This window comes from Bufo gargarizans, chromosome 7 (genome assembly GCF_014858855.1).
Source record: "Bufo gargarizans isolate SCDJY-AF-19 chromosome 7, ASM1485885v1, whole genome shotgun sequence".
Classification (NCBI taxonomy): domain Eukaryota; kingdom Metazoa; phylum Chordata; class Amphibia; order Anura; family Bufonidae; genus Bufo; species Bufo gargarizans.
Window position 1 is genome coordinate 127,062,934 of NC_058086.1, and position 24,967 is coordinate 127,087,900.

General features: G+C 44.6%; 1 protein-coding gene across 1 annotated transcript in view; it reads right to left on the minus strand.

The window, feature by feature from the left end:
• Positions 1 to 5,465: 5,465 nt before the first annotated feature.
• LOC122943123 (complement factor H-related protein 1-like) overlaps positions 5,466 to 24,967 on the minus strand; it is a 363,452-nt gene continuing 343,950 nt past the window's right edge. Inside the window, exon 11 of the mRNA XM_044300591.1 lies at positions 5,466 to 5,667. The gene's annotated coding sequence lies outside the window, so the exon portion shown is untranslated. The remainder of the gene's footprint in view (positions 5,668 to 24,967) is intronic.

The following is a 24,967-nucleotide window of genomic DNA, read 5'->3' on the forward strand; positions in this document are numbered from 1 at the left end:
GGGACTGTAAATTTAAAAAAGGCAGTGCACCGCGCCTTGCAAAAAATGACCCCAGATGACAACATAGAGGCCTATTTGGCGGTGTTTGAAAGGATTGTGGAAAGGGAGAAACTCCCTGCGGCTGAATGGACTGAGGTTCTGGCGCCTTATTTGACTGGGGAGCCGCAAAAAGCATATTTTGATTTAACGGCAGAGCAGGCCAAAGACTATGATATCCTTAAAGCAGAAATCATGGCCCGGCTGGGAGTCACCTTATCTGTCCGTGCTCGCAGAGTCCATGAATGGCGGTTTGAAGAGAAAAAACCGCCCCGCTCTCAAATGTTTGATTTGTTACACCTTGTGCACAAGTGGCTACAACCTGAGACACTGAGTACAGCAGACATTGTCAAACGAATCATGCTCGACCGCTATGTGAGTGGACTTCCTATGGACATTCACCTCTGGGTTGCTCAAGGAGACCCCAAAACCCTGGATCAATTGGTTTCACTTGTGGAGCGGTTTACGACTACCGAGACCTGTCTGAGGCCTGGAGGTAAACCACAGCAGTTCATGGGATCCTCTGGTGGTCGTCGACAGAGAGCAACCTCCACAGCCATTTTTACCTCTGAGCAGGAGGACCCAGCCAACAGACAAAGCCTGGGTGGCTCCCCCCGGGAAAGAGGTTTTTCATTCCAAGAAAGGTACCCTCCCGTTCTGAAGCCCCACTCGAAGGCCAACCTAAGGTCTGTTGGAAGTGTCAGCAACCGGGGCATATTGCAGCACACTGTTCCCAGGGGGAGGAGCCAATAGAGTGTGGTGCCACCCGCCGCCTCTCCATGTTTGCCCATCCTGTTTGCAGTGCTACACCCCTGCAGGAACCAGGTCCCCAGGAGCGTCAACTCCAGGTAAACGGGGTAAGTGTTGTGGCCCTTTTGGACTCGGGTAGCCTGGTCACCCTCTTGTGTGCTGCCGTACCCCATGACCTGGTCATCCCTGAAAGGCGGGTGGGGGTGGTTTGTATCCATGGGGACACTAAGCATTATCCGCTGGCCAAAGTGACTGTAGGGACTGGCTGCGGGACAGTGACCCATGAAGTGGGTGTGGTACCAGACTTATTACATCCATTGATTGTGGGACGTGATTTTCCGTTGTTCTGGGATCTCTGGTCTCATTCCCGCTGTAATGATACGCCTGTTGCATGTTCACCTTCTTTCAGCCCAATTCCTTTAGGGGGAGAAGCCCAAACAGATGCTGTAGGGGTGACCAATGAGGTATCAGACAGTTTTCCCCTTGCAGTATTGGCTGGGGATGAGGTTGAGGAGTCTAGCCCTGAGCAGAATGTACCAGACTTGGAAGTGTCTCGGGAGAACTTTGGGACTGCTCAGTTACGAGACTTCGCCCTGAAACATGCATGGGAAAATGTAACTGTACTAAATGAGGTACCTCAGGAGCCTAATGCTGATCAAAGGTTTCCTCATTTTGCTGTCAGTGATAATTGACTGTATCGTGTTACTAAGATGCGTGATGAAATTGTGGAGCAGTTGGTGGTACCCATACCTTATAGAAGGATGGTCCTTGATATGGCCCACACCCATTTACTTGGGGGTCATCTGGGGACTGATAAAACAAAGGAAAGAATCCTGCAAAGGTTCTATTGGCCAGGTTGTTACCAAGAGGTTGAAAGGTTTTGCCGATCCTGCCAAGTAACGGCTCCTGTGAGTCACTTTCGGAGCCCCTTGGTTCCCCTGCCAATAATTGAGATTCCATTTGACAGAATAGCTATGGATTTGGTGGGGCCGTTAGTTAGGTCTGCCCGAGGCCACCAGTATATTTTGGTAGTGCTGGACTATGCCACTAGGTATCCTGAAGCGGTGTCTGAGGAGGTAAAGCGTATGTTAGCTCTGCAGGATATTGAGGAATCCAAAAGTGGGTGGTCCAGCCCCATTGTATTAGTGCCTAAACCAAATTGGACCTGGCGGTTCTGCAATGACTTCCGCCGTCTAAATTAAGTCTCTAAATGCGATTCCTATCCTATGCCCCGGGTGGATGAATTAATTGAAAGGTTGGGACCAGCTAGGTATATTACCACACTTGACCTCACCAAGAAGTACTGGCAGATTCCCCTATCAGAGGAGGCAAAGGAAAAGACTGCCTTCTCCACCCCAGATGGGCTCTTTTAATATATCAGGATGCCCTTTGGGTTACAAGGGGCACCCGCCACTTTCCAGAGGGCAATGGACAGGGTCTTGGGGCCCCATAGAAGGTACGCAGCAGCATACTTAGACGATATTGTGGTCTTTAGCACAGACTGGGAATCCCATCTAGGTAAGGTACAGGCCGTACTGGATTCCCTCAGGAAAGCTGGCTTTACTGCTAACCCGGAGAAGTGCGCTATTGGGTTGGAGGAGGCTCGCTATCTGGGGTATATTATAGGTAAGGGCACAATAAGACCACAGGTAAACAAAGTGGAGGCAATTCAGAAGTGGCCACAGCCTCGGACAGAAAAACAAGTGAAGGCGTTCTTGGGGATTGTTGGCTATTACCGCAGATTTGTCCCGAACTTTGCCTCCATTGCAGCACCATTAACAGACCTCACAAAAGGGAGAAAGTCAGTAATGGTACAGTGGTCTCAAGAGACAGAAAAGGCGTTTCAGGACCTTAAAAAAGCACTATGCAGTCAGCCTGTGCTGATCGCACCAGACTTCTCAAAAGAGTTTATTGTCCAGACCGATGCCTCAGAGGTTGGTTTAGGGGCAGTAATGTCACAAGAGGTAAATGGGGAAGAACACCCCATCATATATTTGAGTAGAAATCTCACCTCCTGTGAGAGAAACTACTCAATAGCGGAGAGGGAGTGTTTGGCAATAAAGTGGGCCCTCGTTGCTTTGCGGTACTATTTGGCAGGTAGGACGTTCCGCTTGGTATCTGACCATGCCCCTTTAAAATGGATGTGCCGAAATAAAGGAAACAATGCAAGGGTAACACGGTGGTTCCTGGAGTTGCAGGACTTTAATTTTGTGGTAGAGCACAGGGCAGGGAAGCTTTATGTTAATGCTGATGCCTTGTCAAGGATTTACTGTCTATCAGGGTCAAGTGCCCAGTCCCCTGGCCTTGGGCAGGGGGGGGGGGGATATGTAAGCATCCAAAGGGTGAGGTTATTGATGGTAAGTATGTGTCACTGAGGCTGCTGCTCTCAGTGATGTAAATCCCGGAGGTAAATGGCAACCGGTGATGTTAGATTGCTGAGTTTGTGGTAGCTGGAATTTGGGTCCGGGATTTAGGAGTGACTGAAGAGTTTGGGTGGGAAAGTCACTCCCATACTCCATCTCCTGTGTTACCACCTCACCCAGCTGGAAGCTAATTTAAAAGACTCACTGTCAGTGTGTGGTTGGTGTTGGTCTGCAGAGGACTTAGGAGCATTTATCTCCACAGTGTTCCTGAGAAGGGAAAAGACAAGATTCTGCAGAAAGGTGACTCCTGTATTTTTGCCTGTGTAAAATTTGAACTGTTATATGACACATGAGGGCTGAAGATAAGTGCTTTATGTGACTGAACTTTGATGGGCTGAAGCCAAGCCATCCTGTTGGAACAAATTTGAGTTGTGTTTTTTCCAATAAAACCCTTATGTTGCATCCAATCCTGCCGACTGCCTACCATTTGTACAGCTAACCTCCTCAGGGGGGGGTTATTATTTTTTTTTTTTAGGTGTGGTCCTAAACTTTTGATCAGCTGAAAAACAGCCTGTTTCAGTTTATTTGTTGTTTTTATTAAATTGAATGCTCAAAAATGTTTTGTCTCACTCCCATTTCTTCTCGTTGCATGTGGAAGCTCTACTTGGAATCATGCTAAATATGATTTTTTTGGCATTTTTAAAGTGGTCTTAAACTTTTGATCAGGACTGTATAAACTTGCTGTATCAGGCCACAATTTCACACCGATTCCACAATTAGGAATTGACGGATATACTTATGTATAATACAACTTGAGCAACCTAAAATGTGTAGCATCCAGTCACAATTACACTCCAATTAGACAATCAAGAATTAACCAATTGAATTGTATATAAAAAAAGTTAACCCCCAAATTTCTGTAGGCTCAGACTGCAGTTTCACCCCAATAACAAATGTGTAGCATCCAGCCACAATTACACTCCAATTAGATAATCAAGAAATAACCAATTGAATTGTATATAAAAAAAAGTGAACCCCCAAAATTCTGTAGGCTCAGACTGCAGTTTCACCCCAATAACAGAATCAAGAATTATTGGAATTACTGATATATCAAATAATGCAAACAACCTAAAATTAGTAGTACGGATGCCCCATTAGTGCAGCACGGTGGAAGAGGCTAGCTCCTTTTAGCCAGGCATTACACTGTTCAGTTGATCTCTGCTCTCTCCCTATAGTGTGGATACTGCATCCCTATTATATCCCTACACTATCAATAATCTTTCCCTGAATTGCTCAATAGTTATTTTTTGGGAATAAAGGATTTCCTGATCACTGTCCCTAGTGCCTGTATTTCTCTCCCTGCACTAAGTTCACTGGAAAATGGTGGAGACTGGGAAGGAGGAGACATTTTATAGGGCTGTGACATCACAGGGGCTGGCTACCTGCTGACTGGCTATCTGCATGGCATTGTGGGTTATACCTCATTCCCGGGATTCATACTTCCTCTTTCTAACATGAGCAGCAGCCATTTTAGAAAAAAATCTGAATCATTACCATGAAGTGTGAGTAAATTCGACTTTTGTACTAATCAAATTTTTCTTGAAATTTGGATCAAATTCCACTTTGTCAACGTCCATTTGCTCATCTCTAGTGAATTTGAATATCCCATGGCCTCCAGATACTTCTTTCGTTTTTCAGATTCCTCTGAAAAATTTTTGGAGCGATTCCTTGGAGAACTGAGTAAAGAAGGCATGGTGTGGCTAGTAGCGTAGTATTTCCCATTTTTTGCGGTATGATGCTACTATAATTTCATTATTAACCACACTAATTTCAATATCCAAAATACTCCCCCCTAAGTTGCCAATGAACTGTAAATTCATAGAGTATTTATATACTGCACAAAACAGTAAAAATCATAGGGTGATCCTCTGAAGATGATCAACAGGTCATCTACATACCATCCCATCCACTTAATGGAGGATTGTTGGCATTATACAGATAACGCTCCTCCCAGATGGCCATGTAAATATTGAGTGTAAGTTATAAGTCACTCCCACACCTGTTTTTTAATGAGCTCCTGTGTATGTGAATGGCGGTTAGAAGCATACCTCGCTACCCCCATGCTAATTGTTTTATTTGATAGAATAAAGGAGTCTATTAATGATTCCCGTTGCAGTGCTGGATATTGTTTTCCACATTTCTTCGTGCCGCAGAAGTTTTTCCGTGTACTAGAGAAATATATGTCTAAGGAGTTGTGAGCAGGACTGTATCTATTCTTTATTATTGAATAAAGATGTTTAAAAATAAAAAATCTGACAGATTTTTATAGTTTTATTTTTTGCCTGGTGACACACAGATTTTACTAAAGCAAGTGACTTTTACCACATTACAATGAATACGTTGAGATTTTTTATTTTTATTTTAAATCGAAGTCATTGCAGGAGTCTTCTTCCTGTTTTTTTGCAGACGGCAATGTTACATCCTGTGTGCATTTACTGTAATCACACTGAAGATTATTCTGAAAAAATGAGAAAATACAATAAGTATTCTGTATGTAATGTTACAAAATAAATTATGAACATGAACTAACGATATAGGGGCAGATTTCTGAAACTGCCAAAAAGAACGGTCTATTTCCCCATAGTAACTGGTCACAGCATAGATTTAATTTCCTTTAGTTTCTTGAAAAATGAACAATGTGCTGGGATTGATTGCTATGAGCAACAAAGAGTTTTTCTTCTGGACGGTTTAGTAAATCTGACACACAGTTTAAAGAGTAAGTAAACTTTTGTATACATTTTTGTAAACCTGTCCCTAATGCCCTAATAACACTTTATGTAATATAGTCTATTAATGTATTTTTACTACACGTTTCGCTGTTTAAATCTACTTCTCTGGACACCGCTGACTTCTCAGACACATTTTATCAATGGGGCCCCAGTGCAGTGAGTACGGGCAGGAGCACATTTTGTTGGAGGTTTACTAAATGCTGGCATAGCACATGGGTACCCTGCAACCATGTGCTATACCAGGAATAGCTGAGGGGAGTGTGCTCCTGCCTGTGCCTGTGTCGCTAAGCTAAGAACTGACTGAGCCCGCTCATCTCAGCTAATCCTGGCATAGCACGTGGTTACAGGGTATCCATGTGCTATGCCAGCATTAAGTAAACCTCCAGGGGGCACGGGCAGGAGTGCTGCGGCCCCATTGATAAAAATGTCAACTCCGTACACAGCTGAGAAGTCAGCGTTGTACAGAGAAGTAGATTTTAAGCGCACAGCAAAACATACGGTTTAGGTAGTGATAGAAATGTGGACTACATTCTTTGATTCAGCTAAGAAAGCTCCAACTCTCAGACAACACCTTATCTTCTCCAGAGCACAAAGGTTCCGTCCCACCCAAGAGAGCACACCTCCTTGCTACGTCATATGTGCTTTTTCTGCCGTTAGAGAACTCCATTACAAGATGGCGCTTACAGCTAGATATTTACATAGTCCACATACCACAGTTAGTAAAACAATGCACAATGGGCAGATACCAAGTGTTATCTCTTCTCTTATTTCATATTTCAGCCAATGTAACAATGCAACATGCCTCAGGGGGAATGCCTCTCTGATATCTATATAAACTGCTGTACTTCCTGTAATAAACAAGACTTTGCTTTGACCCCAGTGTTTGTGTCATAGTTATTTTCTTCCGTGCACGTAAAACCCTTGGGTTACTATTAATTTGGAGCAGCAGAGTAAATGTAATCAGCCCCGATTGAGGGCATCTTTATCAATAGGGAAAAGTGTAATAAAAAATAAATAAATAAACTATATTACAAAAAGTGTTATTAGGGTATTAGTGAGAGGTTAACAAAAGTTAAATACATATTAAATAAACCTTAATAATATATGCTAAAACACTTTGAAGATGACTAGAAATAAGTGAAGTATTTGAAAATCCAATTCGGCTGCTTCGCCGAATCTTACAAAAAATAATTGTTTCGTGACAAATTACTTTGTCACAAAGTACATTTCTTTTTAAGTAGTGGGTGCAATGACAGGGAGTCATTGTACCCCTCAGATGCCGCACTACAGGACTGTAGCATCTAATACATAACACAGTGCAAAATTAAACAGCCCCCGCTATCTTGCTTGAAGAGCTTGTGTGAAATCTCGTGCAGCTCGAGATTACTTTATCACACCAGCTGGCGTGGTGACGTAATCTCTCACCGCTCACGGGATCTTCAAAATCTTCAAGCATGATGATGGTGGCACAATTGCACTATTTCAGGTTAAATCGATTCACTACCATGAAGTACAAATAAATTTGGCTCACGGCAAATCGTATTTACCCTGAAATTCTGCCTAGCACATGGGTTCACTAGCCTCACTTGGTACACATTGCTCCTCCTACCATGCTCTCCTCTTTAATACATGAGTTCATCCTACCCAGGGGTGGGATTAGAATTTTTAGCAGGTTCCCTTCTCAACTGCGGACACACGACGTCACGACACATGTTTACATACACATACACCGTATATGTGCTACACACATACACATATATTCACTACACACATATACCACCCAACTTTTAAAAAACTTAAGGAACTAAACTATGGAATGAAAGCGCTCATCTCCAGCTGCTGCCACCAGAGCACTGGATAAGGATTATCTCGGTAACAATTCTCCAATCCTGCCTTAATGTTAACAACCGGATCTGGAGCACCCGAGGGAGCCGGCTGAATCCCATGCCTGTCCCTATCTCATACCTTCCGACATCCCATGTTCTGTCCCACCATTGCCCTGGGCATTGGTCCACAGCTCCCCATTCCCCTATACATCAGGGGAAGCTTTCCTTTGCCACTTAGTGTCAGGGCATCATTGATATGGGAATGACGAGGCCCTGCTACTACTGTTGGCTAGGGAGCTACAATGCTCTTCCACATTCAAAGTGACTGCTTTCCAAGCTGTGGTGCCAACAAAAGCAGAGAAACAAACTTAGGGACTCAGAAGGATGGAGGAAGAAAGCAGACCAGAGGAAGGTAGATGGGGCAGGAGAAAGAAAAGGGGCACAGAAGAACTTAAGGATCAGGACCACCCCGTTTGCAATCTTATAGGATTAATCTCCTTGAGCCAATTAGGCTAGTTTCACACTAGCGGCAGGACGGATCCGACAGGCTGTTCACCATGTCGGATCCGTCCTGCGGCTATTTTGCCGTGCCCGCGGACCGCCGCTCCGTCCCCATTGACTACAATGGGGACGGGGGCGGAGCTCCGGCGCAGCACGGCGCTGCACGGAGAAAGCCGCCGGACTAAAAAGCCTGACATGCAGTAATTTTAGTCCGGCGGCCGTTCTCCGTGCAGCGCCGTGCTGCGTCGGAGCTCCGCCCCCGTCCCCATTGTAGTCAATGGGGACGGAGCGGCGGTCCGCGGGCACGGCGAAATAGCCGCAGGACGGATCCGACATGGTGAACAGCCTGTCGGATCCGTCCTGCCGCAAGTGTGAAAGTACCCTTAGTGTTAAGCGAATCGAAGCTGACAAAGTGGAATTTTATCCAAAGTTTAGGAAAAATTGATTCACACTGAATCTGCATCAGCTCCCCCCCCCCGCTTCATGTTAATGAATCAATTTTTTCCCAAAATGTAGGCAACATGTGTTACAAAGTGAAAATAAGAAGCCCAGGAACAAGAGATCACCCATTATGCAGTTCAGCCAGCCAATCAGCAGCTAGCCAGCCCTATAAGATCCTGCCCGATCTCTGCCATTTTTCTGTGAACTAAGTGAAGGGAGGGATGTGACGGTCGCTAGGGACAGTGATAAAGAAAGCTTCAATTGTAAAATATTGGATAGGGAGACGGCATGTGAACAGTGTTGAGAGATCATAGGGAGACTTTTTATACACTATAGGGAGAGCATAGCGAAAGCATAGTGAGAGTGCAGGGACTAATTGAACAGTGTCCCCCTTGGTTAATAGATCAGTAATTCTATTACACCTTGATTCTCCAATTGGTGCTAATGGTCTAAATGGTGTCAAATACTACTGCTATAGGGGTATCCACTTTGTGTTATAGATAAGAAATTCCAAAATGCATTGATTCTGTAATTGGGGTGAAAAAACGCTCTAATTCTACTGCTTTTGGGGTGTCCACATTGTATTATAGATAATATATTCTATAACACCTTGATTCTGTAATTGGGTTGAAAAGGTGCTCAATTTTTTCAGTTAATTGGTTTTACACCTTGTTTTATAAATAAATAATTCCATTGGTCCTTGATTCAGTAATTGAGGTTAAAAAGCCGTCTAACACTACTGCTATTGGGGTGTCCACATTGTTGCCCTGATTCTGAAATTGGGGTGAAATAGCACTCTATTTTTTCAGTTATTTGGTTTTACACCTTGCATTATAGATAAGAAATTCAATTAAGCCTTGATGATATAATTAGGGTGAAACAGAGGTCTAATACTACTGCTATTGGGTTGTCCCTATTGATTTGTATGTACAGTAGGTCATTTTATAACGCCTTGATTCTGTAATTGGGGTGAAATAGCACTCTATTTTTTCAGTTATTTGGTTTTACATCTTGTTTTATAGATGAGTAATTTCACTCGGCCTTAATTCTGTAATTGAGCCAGCAGGGTGCAAACGTGGAAGTGTGTCAGCAGGGTGGCAGCAGTGTGAGATATGGAGCCAAAAGTGCCCGGGGTAGACCATCTGCTACTCAGGAGCCTACCTGTCTGGAAACAACAACAAACTCCGGCTCCATAGAGGCAGCGGCAGGCAGTCAGCACAGAGTGGTGGGGGTAAAATGCCAGTGTGGGAATTTTTCATTAAGTCGCCGGAGGACTTCAGTGTGGCCATATGTAGAATCTGTGGGTAAAAGTATTGGGGGCATGGCCTGGCCAGCAACGTAGGGGGATGCGCATACCAGAGCTCCTGAGCAGTACCTGCTAAAATCCTTTGCCATCCTGCGGCTGCTGTCTTTTGCTCTACCGAGAAGTGGTGGAGAAGTGCGGGCAGCCTCCCTGAGTCCACATTCGGGCATGACCCACACAACAAAGAAGGAAAGGGAGGGGACCAACACCGGCAAAACAAAATGGCGCAACTGCCTCGTCCAGGGCAGCAGAAGTGGCGGCTCGCCTGGAGGAATTCGCCAATGTTCCCACTGCAGAGGAAGGCCCTGAGGATGTGGAGAAATTGATGAGGATAAAAGACGGGCGGAAGGTGAGCTCTCCCACTGACAACACCTTGAGGGAGGTCGCCAAGCAAGATGGTGATCCCGCATGGTAAACGTGGGAGCAGGTGAAGGGGGGGTCACTGATGTGCCTGCTATACAATCTACACTCCAATTGAAGCTTCCCCTCCCTGAGCTGGCACACGAACCAGAACCTACCACAAAAGATATATTCATGGCAGTACAACAATGTAACTCTGCCTTAATGACCCTTAATACATCTATAGGGTCCCTGCAAGAAAGTGTCTCTCTTATCAGACAAGACATAAGAAAAGTCAATGAAAGAGTTGCTGGAGTAGAAGAAAGGGTGAGCCTTTTGGAAGTTCAAGTATCCCTTGTGAAGCGTGACTTGGCCAAAGTAATACACGACATTACTCTTCTCATAAACAAAACTGAAGATTTGGAGAACAGATCATGCCGCAACAACCTTCGTTTGGTGGGAGAAGGCGGAAAGGCTTAATGCGCCTCAGTTCTTTGAGGAATGGTTCAGAGCTAAATTTGGACAAGATTCTTTGTCTCCACTATTTTCAATAGAAAGAGTGCACAGGGTGCCGTTCTGCCCACCACCGCCGGGGGCACCCCCCAGAGCGACGTTGCTCAGAATTCTGCACTTTCAAGATACACTATCCTCCGTAAATCAAGAGATCACTCTGATTTACTTTTTAATGGTCACAAGGTCTCCATATTTCCTGACTTCTCAGCAAAATGTCTGGATGTTAAAAGATGCCTGCATATGAAGAATGTGCAGTACTCCGTGCTTTACCCTTCCAAGCTGCGTGTGGTTGCTGGAGGAACGGTCCATATATTTGACTTGCCAGAAGATGCTGCCTATTGGCTGGATCTGAACGAAAGTTCCCTACATTAATCTGCTGGTACTGGATGATCAGGAGGACTTAGAGTTGCAGCTGGTATCAAATTATCGATACCCAATCGATACTTTTGTACCGGTATCGATTCGATACTGGGATTTGACATTTACCGATATTAGGCTGTGCTACTGAGCAGCCTAGTATCAGAGAACATGGCGCACGCTGCTCTCAGCTCGCGCCATGTTCTCCTTAGCAGCACAGGGGAGAAGTAGTCTCTCCCTCCCCCCCTGTGCCGCTGCTGCCAATAAGAAAAGAGAGGGGCGGAGGAGGGGAGGGGCTGTGGCCGCTGCGCCGCCAATGATGATAACTCACCCATTAATACAAATATTGGCGGCGGGTGCCGGTGTCAGAATCACATAGCTGGCACCCGACCTCCATGACAGGGCGCCGCCGGCATCCGCCTCCTGTATTTGTATTAAAGGGTTACTTATCTTTATTGGTGGTGCAGTGCGCCCCCCCAACTCCCCCCAGTCTTATAATCAATGGTGGCAGTGGCCACAGGGTCCCCTCCTCTTCATTCATTGGTGGTACAGTGGCAGTTGTGATCGGAGCCCCAGCAGTGTAATCCTGGGGCTCTGATCGGTTACCATGGCAGCCAGGAAGCTACTGAAGCCCTGGCTGCCATGGTAGTCTCCCTGCTGCTGTGTGCACTATGCACAGGGCAGCAGGAAGAGTGTGAAGTCCTATTCACCCTAATAGATCTCTATTAGGGTGACTAGGACAAGGGATTAAAAGATCCCAGAATATTAAGTTGAAATCACCCCCTTTGCCAATTTTGCATATAAAATATATAAACAATAAATAAACATATTACATATCGCCACGCCCAAAAAAGTTTAAACTATTAAAATATAAAAAAACTCCTATGCGTTGAACGCCGTAACAAAAAATAAAATGCGCGATTAGCCATTTTTTTCTCACCTTGTCCCCCCCCAAAAATAGGATCAGACTGTTCAATTTTGGGCCGGACGTTCCATAAAATGTGAAATGAACGCTGATTTATTTTATTTTTTTGTGATATTGAATGGTATCGAGTATCGCACTACTTTATGGTATCAAAAACGAATCAAAATTTTGGTATAGAAACAAATCTAGGAGGACTAATTCGCTATAAAGTGGACTCTAGATGAGGGAGCCGCATTGCTTTCCGGGGCATGGCAATGAGAATTCCACCTCTTTAGTATTCTACTCTACCTACCATCATTCACCGCTCCTCCTCCACTTTTGTTTTGCTGTTCTTTAAATGTCTGGATAGGTAGCTGTCGTAGTTCCACTGCTTCTAGACTAGTTGTTTGTATATGTTAGTTACATGACTAGTATACCGATTGCTATATATGATTTGCTGCTGCTCAGGATTCTTATTAGAGGGTTATCTTTTGTACACTGAAACCTTGCTCCGCAGAAGCAACATTTTACTGTTTTCATCTTTGCTGGCTTCAGGAATCCCTTGTGCCTCATGTTCCCTTTGTGAAACAATTGGAGTTATGTTTGTTGTGATTTTCTTATTCTATGTTTCCATTGGGTGGGAATTTGGGGGGAGACGGCTTGCACATGTTTTATTTTGATTGGTATGAATTCTTTGACCTATGTGGATCTCCATTTTTCACATTTATGTATTTCTCTAAATGATGGCCGGTAGGGCTTAGGTCATAGTGTGGAATGCAGGGGCCTGGGAGATGCCACAAAACGTCAAGCAGTCTAAATGGCTGTACAGAAATATCAACCAGCAATAATATGTCTCATGGAAACGCATCTGTCCAAGCAGTTCCAGAGACTGCTGCATAAACTGTGGATCTCGCATGCCTACCACTCCACCTTCTCTACACATGCTAGGGAGGTTAGTGTTTTAGTTAACAGGGCTATTCTTTTTGAATGTTACTCTAATGACATTGATCCTGATGGCAGATATGTCTGCCTACACTGTTCTATATATAGGATACACTTTTTTCTGATCGCCATATACACTCACCTAAAGAATTATTAGGAACACCTGTTCTATTTCTCATTAATGCGATTATCTAGTCAACCAATCAAATGGCAGTTGCTTCAATGCATGTAGGGTTGTGGTCCTGGTCAAGACAATCTCCTGTACTCCAAACTGAATGTCAGAATGGGAAAGAAAGGTGATTTAAGCAATTTTGAGCGTGGCATGGTTGTTGGTGCCAGACGGGTCGGTCTGAGTATTTCACAATCTGCTCAGTTACTGGGATTTTCACACACAACCATTTCTAGGGTTTACAAAGAATGGTGTGAAAAGGAAAAACATCCAGTATGCAGCAGTCCTGTGGGCGAAAATGCCTTGTTGATGCTAGAGGTCAGAGGAGAATGAGCTGACTGATTCAAGCTGATAGAAGATCAACGTTGACTGAAATAACCACTCGTTACAACCGAGATATGCAGCAAAGCATTTGTGAAGCCACAACACGCACAACCTTGAGGCGGATGGGCTACAACAGCAGAAGACCCCACCGGGTACCACTCATCTACACTACAAATAGGAAAAAGAGGCTACAATTTGCATGAGCTCTCCAAAATTGGACTGTTGAAGACTGGAAAAATGGTTTCTTGAACATGACAATGAGTTCACTGTACTAAAATGGCCCCCACAGGGGCGGAGCCTAGCCACGCTGCTGGATGGCCGCACGAGCTTGAGCTCCTCCAGCAATCCGGCTCATTTGCCCTAATTAAGCCTACAATTTTGCATTATTATGGGGAAACCTGGCAAAGACAAGGTTAGAGGAAGTGCAGAGACAATATAGGAGACCTCTCCGATGCGGGCAGCGGCTCCGATGTCTCGGACAGGAGGCCCAGAGACCCACCTATTTCAGAGCAGACTCTCAAGCGTGTCCTGGAATCAGCCCTCTCACCTATTAAACAGGATATTTCTGATATAAAGGATGACCTGAGGCATCTAGGTCAGAGGGTGGTCGCGTTAGAGGTAGCGCAAGAATCCATCATATCTTATGAAAGTAAAGCAGCGGAGGTGCTGGCGGCTCATAAGGCCTTACTGAATGAGGCTTTCTTAAAGCTTGAAGACCAGGAGAACCGCAGCCGAAGGCGCAACATCCGAATCCGCGGGCTACCTGAATCGATTGCGGCTGAGGCCCTACCGACAGTGGCGCGCAAAATTTTCTCCATGCTGCTGGATCCTGACAGAGCGGCGGAAATTGTGGTGGAGCGAGTACACAGGGCGCTGCGCCCCAGGCCTAAGCCACAAGAGCCTCCACGCGACGTCATCTGCGGCCTGTTAAGCTACGTGGATACTGCGGCCCTCTTGAAAAAACAAAGAGAGATGGATGTACTTGAGTATGAAGGCACACCATTTCAGATGTACCAGGATCTGGCGCCATCCACCTTGGCGAAGCGACGCCTGCTGAAGCCCCTCCTGGATGTCCTGAGGAAAACATCTACGCCATTTCGGTGGCTATACCCCTTCGGACTTGCTGTCTCCAGGAATGGTAAAGTACTCACCATACGATCTCCTGCTGATCTCGCTTCGGTTTGGAAATCGCTGGATGTCCCTACGGTAGATATCCCTTCATGGTTACCAGCCGACCAAGATGGCCCCCTGCCTGCTCCACCACGTGTCTCGGCCTGGCAGAAGGCCTCATCAGGCAGACTGGAGTGCCCGGGTAGAGGCAAGATGGAGAGGGCCCCCACCTGATTTATGTCATTTTTAGTATAAGTTTGGAGGCCTGCGGTGTCACTTTCTTCACCGGGCTTAGAGATGTCTGATTTTCATCCTCCAGTTTAAATATTGCTAGAGGAGAACCTGGCCTCTTTCCATGTTTTTTTTTTTTTTTGGGCCTGGTTTGTTTTTCCACGTTTGCTGTTGGAATATGACGCCACGAAAGAAGTGTAACGCTTCTTTATCTTATGCTGAACGTTATCTCTGAACTGAGAACTTTGTTCCCCACCTGAAGGGTAATGACCGGATCGTTACCGGTGCTGGACGTATTTTTTGTTGTTGGTCTCTTTTTGTCATAGACCATCGGGTGCTTTTCCTGCCCCCTCGCCAGTCCAACCCTGTCTTGGATGGTGATAGGTGAAGCACTCACTCCTTTTTGGATGTATGCTCTATCTGAGCTGGTTTATTGCCAGTTTAACATGTTGATTGTTATTTCTCTTACTTTATTTTTTGTTTTCCCCTCCCCCCTTTTCCTCATTCTCCTTTTTCTGCTCATACATACTATGCGCTCATTGACACTTTCATGGGTATCCTGTGCTATCTTTCCCTTGAACATATGCTGATATGTCTTCCATTGTAGTCGCCTCACTAAATGTTCATAGGCTGAACGAGCCATGCAAAAGGTCTCAAATCATCTCTCTCCTTCTGAGGGAACAAGCCTCAGTGGCTTTTCTGCAGGAGACTCATTTTAGAACAGGTAAAATCCCCAACCTCCCCCCTAAGAAATTTGTCCAGTGGTTCCATAGTACTCATGACTCTGCCAGTAGAGGGGTTAGTGTTGCTATGCACAAAAATCTCCCATTTAAGCACACCTCCGTTTCGGCGGATCCTGAGGGTAGGTACATTTTTGTAAAGGGTGTACTAGGCGACTCACCAGTTACATTTGCCAATCTCTATGCACCTAACAGAGGCCAAGTACCATGGCTTGTTCAGACCCTTGATTTACTGTCATCTTTCTCTGATGGATTGTTAGTTTTAGGGGGCGACTTCAATGTTGCCCTAGAACTGGCAGTAGACACCTCAGTGGGTAGACCGTCTGTGTCTTATAGGCTCTTGAAAAGGCTTAAAACCTCCCTGAGAAAATTGAAGGTCCGAGATGTTTGGCGTACTTTGAATCCTAGTGGCCGAGATTATACATATTTTTCACATGCCAAGTCGTCCTTCCATAGATCAGATTATTTGTTCCTGTCTGACTCGCATATACGTAATGTCTCTGGGGCCCGGATTGGTAGTATCACGCTCCTGTTATCATTAATCTCTCCCTGTCCGGGCCACAAAGAAAAGAACGCTTATGGCGTCTCAATGACACCTTGATTCTGGATCCCACCCACGCTTGCAAAATCAAGGCTGTGATTTCCAAATTTTTTTAGCTCAATGACACGCCTGATTCCCCTCCTTCTCCCTCTATATTATGGGAATCCCATAAGGTAGTAATAAGGGGAGAACTTATCGCATTAGGGGCTCATGTGAAGAAGCAGAGGACGCAGGCCTTAGATGCTTTGCTAGCGGAGATTGCTCGCCTGGAATCCTCTCACAAGGAGTCACAGGCCAAACGCTACATGACGGAACTTACTGAAGCTAGAGTTCGTTTAAAAAACCTATTAAATGTCACTTCTGCTAAGCTGGTCCTACGCTCACGATTTAGAGCCTATGCGCATGGGGATAGAGGAAACTGATGTCGGCGATTGCCAAGAAGCAGTTCTCTGACTCCTTTGTTTCCTCTATTAAGGACCCCAAAGGTAAAATGCACAAATCCACTCCAGATATTGCCAAGACATTTTGCGCCTTCTATGAAGCTCTATACAACTTACCCTCCCCTGAAGGGGCCACTGCTGGTGATCTTTCAGAGGCCACGGATAAGTTTTTACAGACTCTAGACCTTCCCTCTATATCCTCAACCAAGGCATCTCAGCTGACTAGACCCATTACTGATTCTGAGATTCATAAGGTGCTCACGTCCATCCCCTCGGGCAAAAGCCCGGCCCCAGATGGTTTCTCCATCACTTATTACAAGTCCTTTAAGGATGTTTTAATTCCCCGCTTCAGGGATTTGTGCAATTACCTTCTTTCTGGAGGCTCCCTAGCTCCTCACTCTGTATTGGCGCACATCACTGTCCTGCATAAGGAGAATAAGGATCCGACTTGTTGCAGTAACTATAGGCCGATCTCTTTGCTTAATAGTGATGTGAAGTGGTGGGCGAAGATCTTGGCCACCAGGCTTCAGGATGCTCTACCTGACATTGTTCATGAAGAACAGGTAGGCTTTGTCAATTGCAGACAGGGGTTGGAAAATACGGTACGGCTTCTTCATCTCGTAAATTGGGCTACAAGATCCTCTAAGCCTTTAGTATTGGTGAGTACTGATGCGGAAAAGGCCTTCGATAGGGTCAGCTGGCATTATATGTCGCGGACCCTGTCGAAGTTTGGCCTTCCAGACCAATTCATTGCAGCCATTTATACTTTATATTCATCCCCCTCTGCCAGGGTCAAAGTTAACGGCGCATTGTCGTCGCCATTTTGCATCACTAATGGGACGAGGCAAGGGTGCCCCCTCTCTCCTGCACTATTTATTTTAGTGATGGAGACCCTCCTGTCTAAAATAAGAGTGGACCCAGATATTAAAGGCCTCCGGATCGGTTCCTATAGACATGTTACTGCAGCATTTGCGGATGATCTTCTAGTTATGACCTCCAACCCTAAGAAGGGCTTGCCCAAACTACTGAACATATTCGAAGACTTTGGGTTTATATCCAATTTTAAAATTAACTATGGGAAATCCATGGCACTCAACATTTCCTGCCCTCAAGCGGTGATTAATGCTCTTAAGCGTGCAACTCCATTCACTTGGGCCTCCAGAGACATTACGTATTTGGGGACTCATATATCGGCCAATGTTCAGGATCTGGCTTCCCTTAATTATATACCGCTCCTGAAAACTGTCCGTACGCATCTACAAAATTTGAAGCTTCCATTTGTCTCCTGGGTAGGGAGAAAGAACTACATTAAGACCTTTATTCTTCCCAAATTTCTTTATTTGCTGCAAGCCCTCCCTGTTTGGTTACCAAACTCATATTTCACTGAAATCCGCAGAGTGTTTACACGCTTCCTATGGAATGGCAAATCACCTCGTATAGCTTATTCTGTTCTCACAAGAGATAGGAGGTTTGGAGGTTTTGGGATGCCAGATGTGAAGTTTTATTACACTGCTGTGCAGCTCTGTAGATGTGTAGCTACTATGTCTCGCCAATCTAACTCCCTTTGCTCCCGTCTTGAAAATGCACTATTTACAAACCAAGAGCTACTTACTTTGTGGGGCATTAGGCCTATTTCGGCTAATCACTACTACTCCTCCCCGGTTTGGAAAGGTATGTTAGTAGAATGGTCCAAGATGGTTCAGTCTCAAATTTTTTACTTTTCTAACCCCGGTATGCCACTTAACCTACTACAAAGCCACATTCACCCTGCTGTGTTAAACCCCTCCGGGATTTGGTCTAAGCTCGCTGACATTTCTCTGCGGGATGTCCTTCTCCCGGATGGCAGTTTGAACTGGGATTCAGTAGTGGACCTCCCTGAGGTCAAAGCTGCACCTTTTTTCCATTTGGCAAATTTCCGAAGGGATATTAGGAAGTGTATTGGACCTTTCACGGGTAATAGCTCCCCCTCTTGGCTTGAAAAGAAGGTTTTGGCTACTAAGCCCCCCATTAGACCATTATCTCAGATGTATAAAGAAATACTCTCCTCCCTACCCCCGGAGCTACGTTATGTGACCTCTTGGGAACGGGAGCTTTCCTTGTCCCTTACAGAGCCGGAGAAGGCATTTATCCTGGCCCATTCACACGGCTTTAATCGTTGTGTGAGGATCCAGGAAAATTCCTTTAAGCTTCTCAGTAGGTGGTACAAGACACCTGAGTTCTTTCACAAACTAAACCCGGAAGTCCCTGAATTGTGTTGGAGATGTGGCACAGCAACTGGCTCTCTGTCACATATTTGGTGGCTCTGTCATAAGATCCAACCGTTTTGGAAATCAATTGAGGCATTAGTCAACCAAATATGCAATACTAAGGTGTCATTGGATGCTAAGCTCGTTCTATTATGGTGCCCTAATAGCTCTCTTACTCCCGCCAAGCATGATCTTCCAACAATGCTGCTTACAGCGGCTAAATTACTCATCCCCTTTCTGTGGAAGAATGATTCCCCACCGACTCTTCCTATGTGGTATGACAAGGTGGACCAGATCTACCGTTTTGAGGAGCTTGCGCATTGGGTGAATAACTCACGCTCTCGCTTCTTAAAATTGTGGTCTCCGTGGAAAGCTCATAGAAACTTTGCATAATAGAGCAGAAGTTCTTTCCCTTCCATGTTTTCCTTCCCTCCCCCCCCCCTGATTGTCCCTTCCCCCTCTCTTTCTCCTTTTTCCTTGATATCAGTTATTGATTATTGGCGATGATAGCTTGATATGTTCTCACATGACATGTTTACTTGATATCTATCTGAAGCCTTATTGTCATCACTGTAATGTCTTGTGTGGGCTTTGGCCTTGATTTTTCTTTCAATAAAAAAGAAATATGGTTAAAATGGCCCCCACAGTCACCAGATCTCAACCCAATAGAGCATCTTTGGGATGTGGTGGAATGGGAGCTTCGTGCCCTGGATGTGCATCCCTCAAATCTCCATCAACTGCAAGATGCTATCCTATCAATATGGGCCAACATTTCTAAAGAATGCTATCAGCACCTTGTTGAATCAATGCCACGTAGAATTAAGGCAGTCCAACACCGTATTAGTATGGTTAATAGGATAAGAGGGGCACACCTACATCTAATTCACATCGACCACTAGACCGTAATATATTATTGAATTAAAATTTATTAAATATACATACGGTACCTAATAAGTCTAAAATACATAAAGAAATACCAATACAGATAAAGTGCGGTCGTGCTAAGGGTTAATAACATCATGCACTAAGTTCTTGGTGGTTAAATGTCTCTAGTGGAAATGCTGAGACTCAATATAGTGGATAAGAATGCAGTCACTATATTGGTCCGCGGTATGCGATTCTTCCAAGAGAGAAAAAATAAATAAAAAAATGGATGCGTTAATCTTTCAATATAGGAAAAAATGTATTATCCTTTGCGCATGATTGCATACATTCCTTTTCGTAATGGTAGCTTCGTTTCACAGTTGTAGCTCCCCTAGTACACTGTGATACAGTATAGCAAGTACTCACTGTTTGTAGCAGCTGTGAAGTGTTCGGATCGTTGCACTTAGCGTGGCGTCCCACGTGTTGTCAGCGCAGATGATTGTACCTCCAATCTACTTTATCATGAGTTGTAAGCTTGCACTGAATGAACTTGCACAAAAAAGAAACAGTCCGTTTGATAAGCTAGGGTCAGTATGAATTCGGCCCTACTTAAAATTTGCCATTGCTTTGTATCTTTTTTACACGGCAGGACTTTCGTTTCTTTACGGATTAGTTGCAAATTCGGTTAAGATGCGCAAATGATGTTGCGGTTTCCTTCTTTCTGTTGAGACTTGTCTACACCATACGCGTTTCGGAGTTAACACGACTCCTTCCTCAGTGGTCAAGTCTCATCTGTTGTTTGCCTCTTTATATAGGACTACATCCATTACCCATTTAGAGCTATTGCATCATTTAATGAAACACCTGAGAGCTGACGTACAGCATAGCTGGTCATTTAACCTCTTAGTCACGGTATTGCAAAAATATATGTGCATAGTATAAAACTAGACAATAATAGTAGTGGTTCCTACTTTTTTTTTTGTAAAAAGAGGACAATTGAGAACAATTTTTGTCTCTCACTGCTATAACTCAAAAGATCGAGTGGACCCTATATAATACTCACCAAAAGTACACCTTAAATTGTTGCTTATCAAACGGACTGTCTTTTTTGTGCAAGTTCATTCAGTGCAAGCTTACAACTCATGATAAAGTAGATTGGAGGTACAATCATCTGCGCTGACAACACGTGGGACGCCACGCTAAGTGCAACGATCCGAACACTTCACAGCTGCTACAAACAGTGAGTACTTGCTATACTGTATCACAGTGTACTAGCGGAGCTACAACTGTGAAATGAAGCTACCATTACGAAAAGGAATGTATGCAATCATGCGCAAAGGATAATAAATTTTTTCCTATATTGAAAGATTAACGCATCCATTTATTTATATTTTTTTTCTCTCTTAGAAGAATCGCATACCGCGGACCAAGGCCCTGTCCTAACAAATACCTTGGAAACCTTATTGGCAATTATTGCATGAACTGGATCTCCATGATCTGTGGAGAATCCAGTATCATCAGGAGCACCAGTACTCCTGCTTTTCACCATCCCATAACTCTCTGTCCAGAATAGATGTGCCTATTGGGTCATTGGAGGGTTCGTCCTATATCTCTTCTATAGAATACCTACCACGTAGCCTATCAGACAACTCTCCCATCCGCATAGGGTTACAACTGGAGAGGGGCGGGGAACGGGGCGGACCTTTCCTTTGCAAACTCAACCCATTCTGGATACAGTTACTGGATGAAGGGGAGCCTCTAACAGAGCAGATTATAGAGTTCTTCCATTTTTATTTAGGATCTGCTGCTATGGGGACAGTCTGGGATACTATGAAAGCCTATGTTATGGGTCTCTATATGCAAAAAATTAAATGGCGTAAAACAAAGACTAGGGAACTCACCGATGCTATACAACAGGAGGTGAGAATGTGGAGGCCACCTATGTGAGGTTCCCTTCCCCGAGGAACAAATCCAGATGGAGGGAGGTTCAAAGTTAAACTTAATGACTATCTGATACAAATAGCCAACAGTAAGTGCTTTTTTCTGAAACAGAAATATTTTAAAGCAGGTGAGAGTAGGAAGGAGAGCCCATCTAGGATAGTGGCTGTTAGGACTAAAGAGGGGGGCCTCTCCACAGAAGACTCAGTCATCTTTAACGAATCCTATAGGGAACTGTACTCCTCCAAATTGCTAACAGATATAGGTGCTATAAAATCTTATCTTGCCAATGTATCTGTCCCTACACTGTCCCTGGAGTCGGCCCGTTATCTGGATGAGCCCCTGGAATTGGAGCAACTTAGGGCCCTTGGCTCTTTCTCTAATGAGAAGGCCCCAGGTTCAGATGGCCTGATGTCAGTTTTTTAAAAAATACCAGAAAACTCTTCTTCCTCACCTCTTAGATACCTTTAATGATGCTCTGAGATTAGAGAAGCTGCCGGCATCTATGAGGGAAGAGGTGGTGGTGGTGGTGGTGCTGCCAAAACCCGGTAAGGACCCAACTCTGCCTGAATCCTATAAGCCCATTTCCCTTCTGCCAACTGATGTGAAATTACTGGCTAAAGTACTTGCCAATCAGCTTAACAAGATTATTACTTCCCTTATACATAAGGACCAATCAGGTTTTATGCTGACAAGAGTATCTCTATTAACATTTGGAGACTTTTTTTAAAATCTTCAGTGGACACTGGGAGCTGCCACGCCATAATATCTTTAGATGCTGCCAAAGATTTTGACAGTATGGAGTGGGAATACATGTGGGTGATTATGCCATGGGGTTTGGCCGGGGTTCATGTCCTGGGTCAAACTGCTCAACAGTTCACCAGTAGCAAGAATCAGGGCAAATGGGGTACTTTCAACACAATTTACATTCCATAAGGGAACGAGACAAGGCTTCCCATTACCTCCCCCCCCCCCGCTATAGTTTGATGTTGCCATTGAACCATTGGCCTGCTTTCTGCACACTTCTCCTGCGTTGGGGGGGGGGGGGTAGGGGGTGCCTACGGGCCCCCGGGAGGAGAGGGTCTCTCTATACGCCGACCACATGCTCATTTATGTTGGGGATCTAGAGTGTTCTATTCATCCTATTATAAGCGATATTATTGAGTTCGGGAAATTCTCAGGATTAACAATTAATTAGGCTAAATCTGCAATTTTCCGGCTTGATCCCCTTCCACCACAGATGGATTTGACTCAAATTCAGTTACAGACACCCATAGTTTTAAATATTTGGGTGTAGTGATAACATCAATGCTAACAGAATGTGTTAAAGTCAATATTGACCCCCTAAACACTAAATTTAATGAGAAGGCTAATGCTTGGTGAAAATTGCCTCTTTATCAGCCGCTGTAATCTAATCAAAATGATATTCATGCCCCAACTGCATTATGTACTACATAATTCCCCTATATGGGGACAGGAGACAATCCGATTACATCTCACAGCCACCTGAGCCCTGTGTGGGCTGAACTAGCGGAGGAGGAGGAGGAGGAGGACAGCAATGTATATATAAATGTGTATTTTATCTGTACAAGTGACAGGAGAGGAGGAGCATGAGGAGCTGGAGGGTGATGAGGAAGACCAGGAAGCTGACACCAACAGACTGTTGGAGTATACAGTAGAGATGGAGGCAGATGAATAAGGCATGGATCAGCCAGGATTTGCAGCCTGATGCATCAGACTAGATAATTCTGGGAGCCACACCAAAATATTGTGAAAAATGTCCCCTTATTTCTGGACACATGCTTCAGCCACTATTCTGATGCTGCCACCCGCCTGATGCCACATACCTGCTTCCTCTGCTTCCATCTTCTACTACAGCCACTGCTGCTGCCCCCCATATCCCCACTGAACGCTCATGCTGTTGCCACCATCACCACTCTGTGACTGGGCCACTATGTTGACTTCTCACACTATTGCCACCCTCACCACTCTATGACGGGACCATTAGTGTCTCTGTTTGGCATTGTTGACATCACCATTTTATTACCCTTCTGATATGTCAGAAGAACCAAAAAATGAAAACCACAACAGATCCTGTCTTTGGAGCATCCATAAGGCCTCTATCTATATTTTGCATATCTATCTATATTTATATAAAGATTTTCTCATGATTTGGAAGCCAAAAGCAGGAGTGGGTACAAATCACAGAAGACATGCAAATATTCCTATCATGGGTCATCTCTGTTTTTTGGACCCACTCCTGTTGATTATGGTCTTACCAATACTGATGAAATACTGATGCAAGAAACTAACCAAATACTGACTGTGTGAAAGAGGCCAATAAAGTCTTGCATACAAGACTTCTTTCAGAGGCAAATAGCCAAAACACCTGCAAAATGAGCATGATGCCTCTATCACACAGTCAGTATTTGCATCAGGATTTGCTTATGATTTGGAAGCCAAAAGCAGGAGTGGGTACAAAACACAGACAATGCAAATAGTCCTATCACGTGTCATTTCTGCCTTACCAATACTGATCAAATAATGACCAGATAAAGGTGGATGCTCAAAAGACAGGAACAATTTTTTTATTTTATTTTTTGGGGGGCGGGGGGGGGGGGGGGGGGGGCGTTCTTCTGACGGATCAGAAGAAGGAAAAAAATAAACAGTGATGTGAAAACAAACTTGCTACTGACACCCTCCCCACTCTGTTATGGAACCACTAATTGTATCAGTGGCTGACAACATAGGCTATCAATCAATGTAGACACAGCAGACGGTTTTAAATGAGACCACTCTATAGAAGACTATTTGGCCATGGTTAAGTACATTATACCCGACGCTAACATTGACCTGTAAGGCTGAGTTCACACTTTAGTTATTTGGTCAGTTTTAGGGTCCATTCACACGTCCGCAAAATGGGTCTGCATCTGTTCCGCAATTTTGAGGAACAGATGCAGACCCATTTATTTTCAATGGGGCCGGAATGTGCTGTCTGCATCCGCATTTGCGGATCCGCACTTCCGCTTCCGCAAAAAAAATAGAACATGTCCTATTCTTGTCCACAATTGCGGACAAGATTAGGCATTTTCTATTATAGTGCCTGCGATGTGCGGTCCGCAAATTGCGGAATGCACATTGCCAGTGTGAGGATGTATCCGTTTTCACGGACACAATCTGGCACAACAGAAAACTGATCCGTCCTCCATTGACTTTCAGTGGTGTTCAAGACGGATCCCTCTTGGCTATGTTAAAGATAATACAAACGGATCTGTTCTGAACTGATGCAGACGGTTGCAT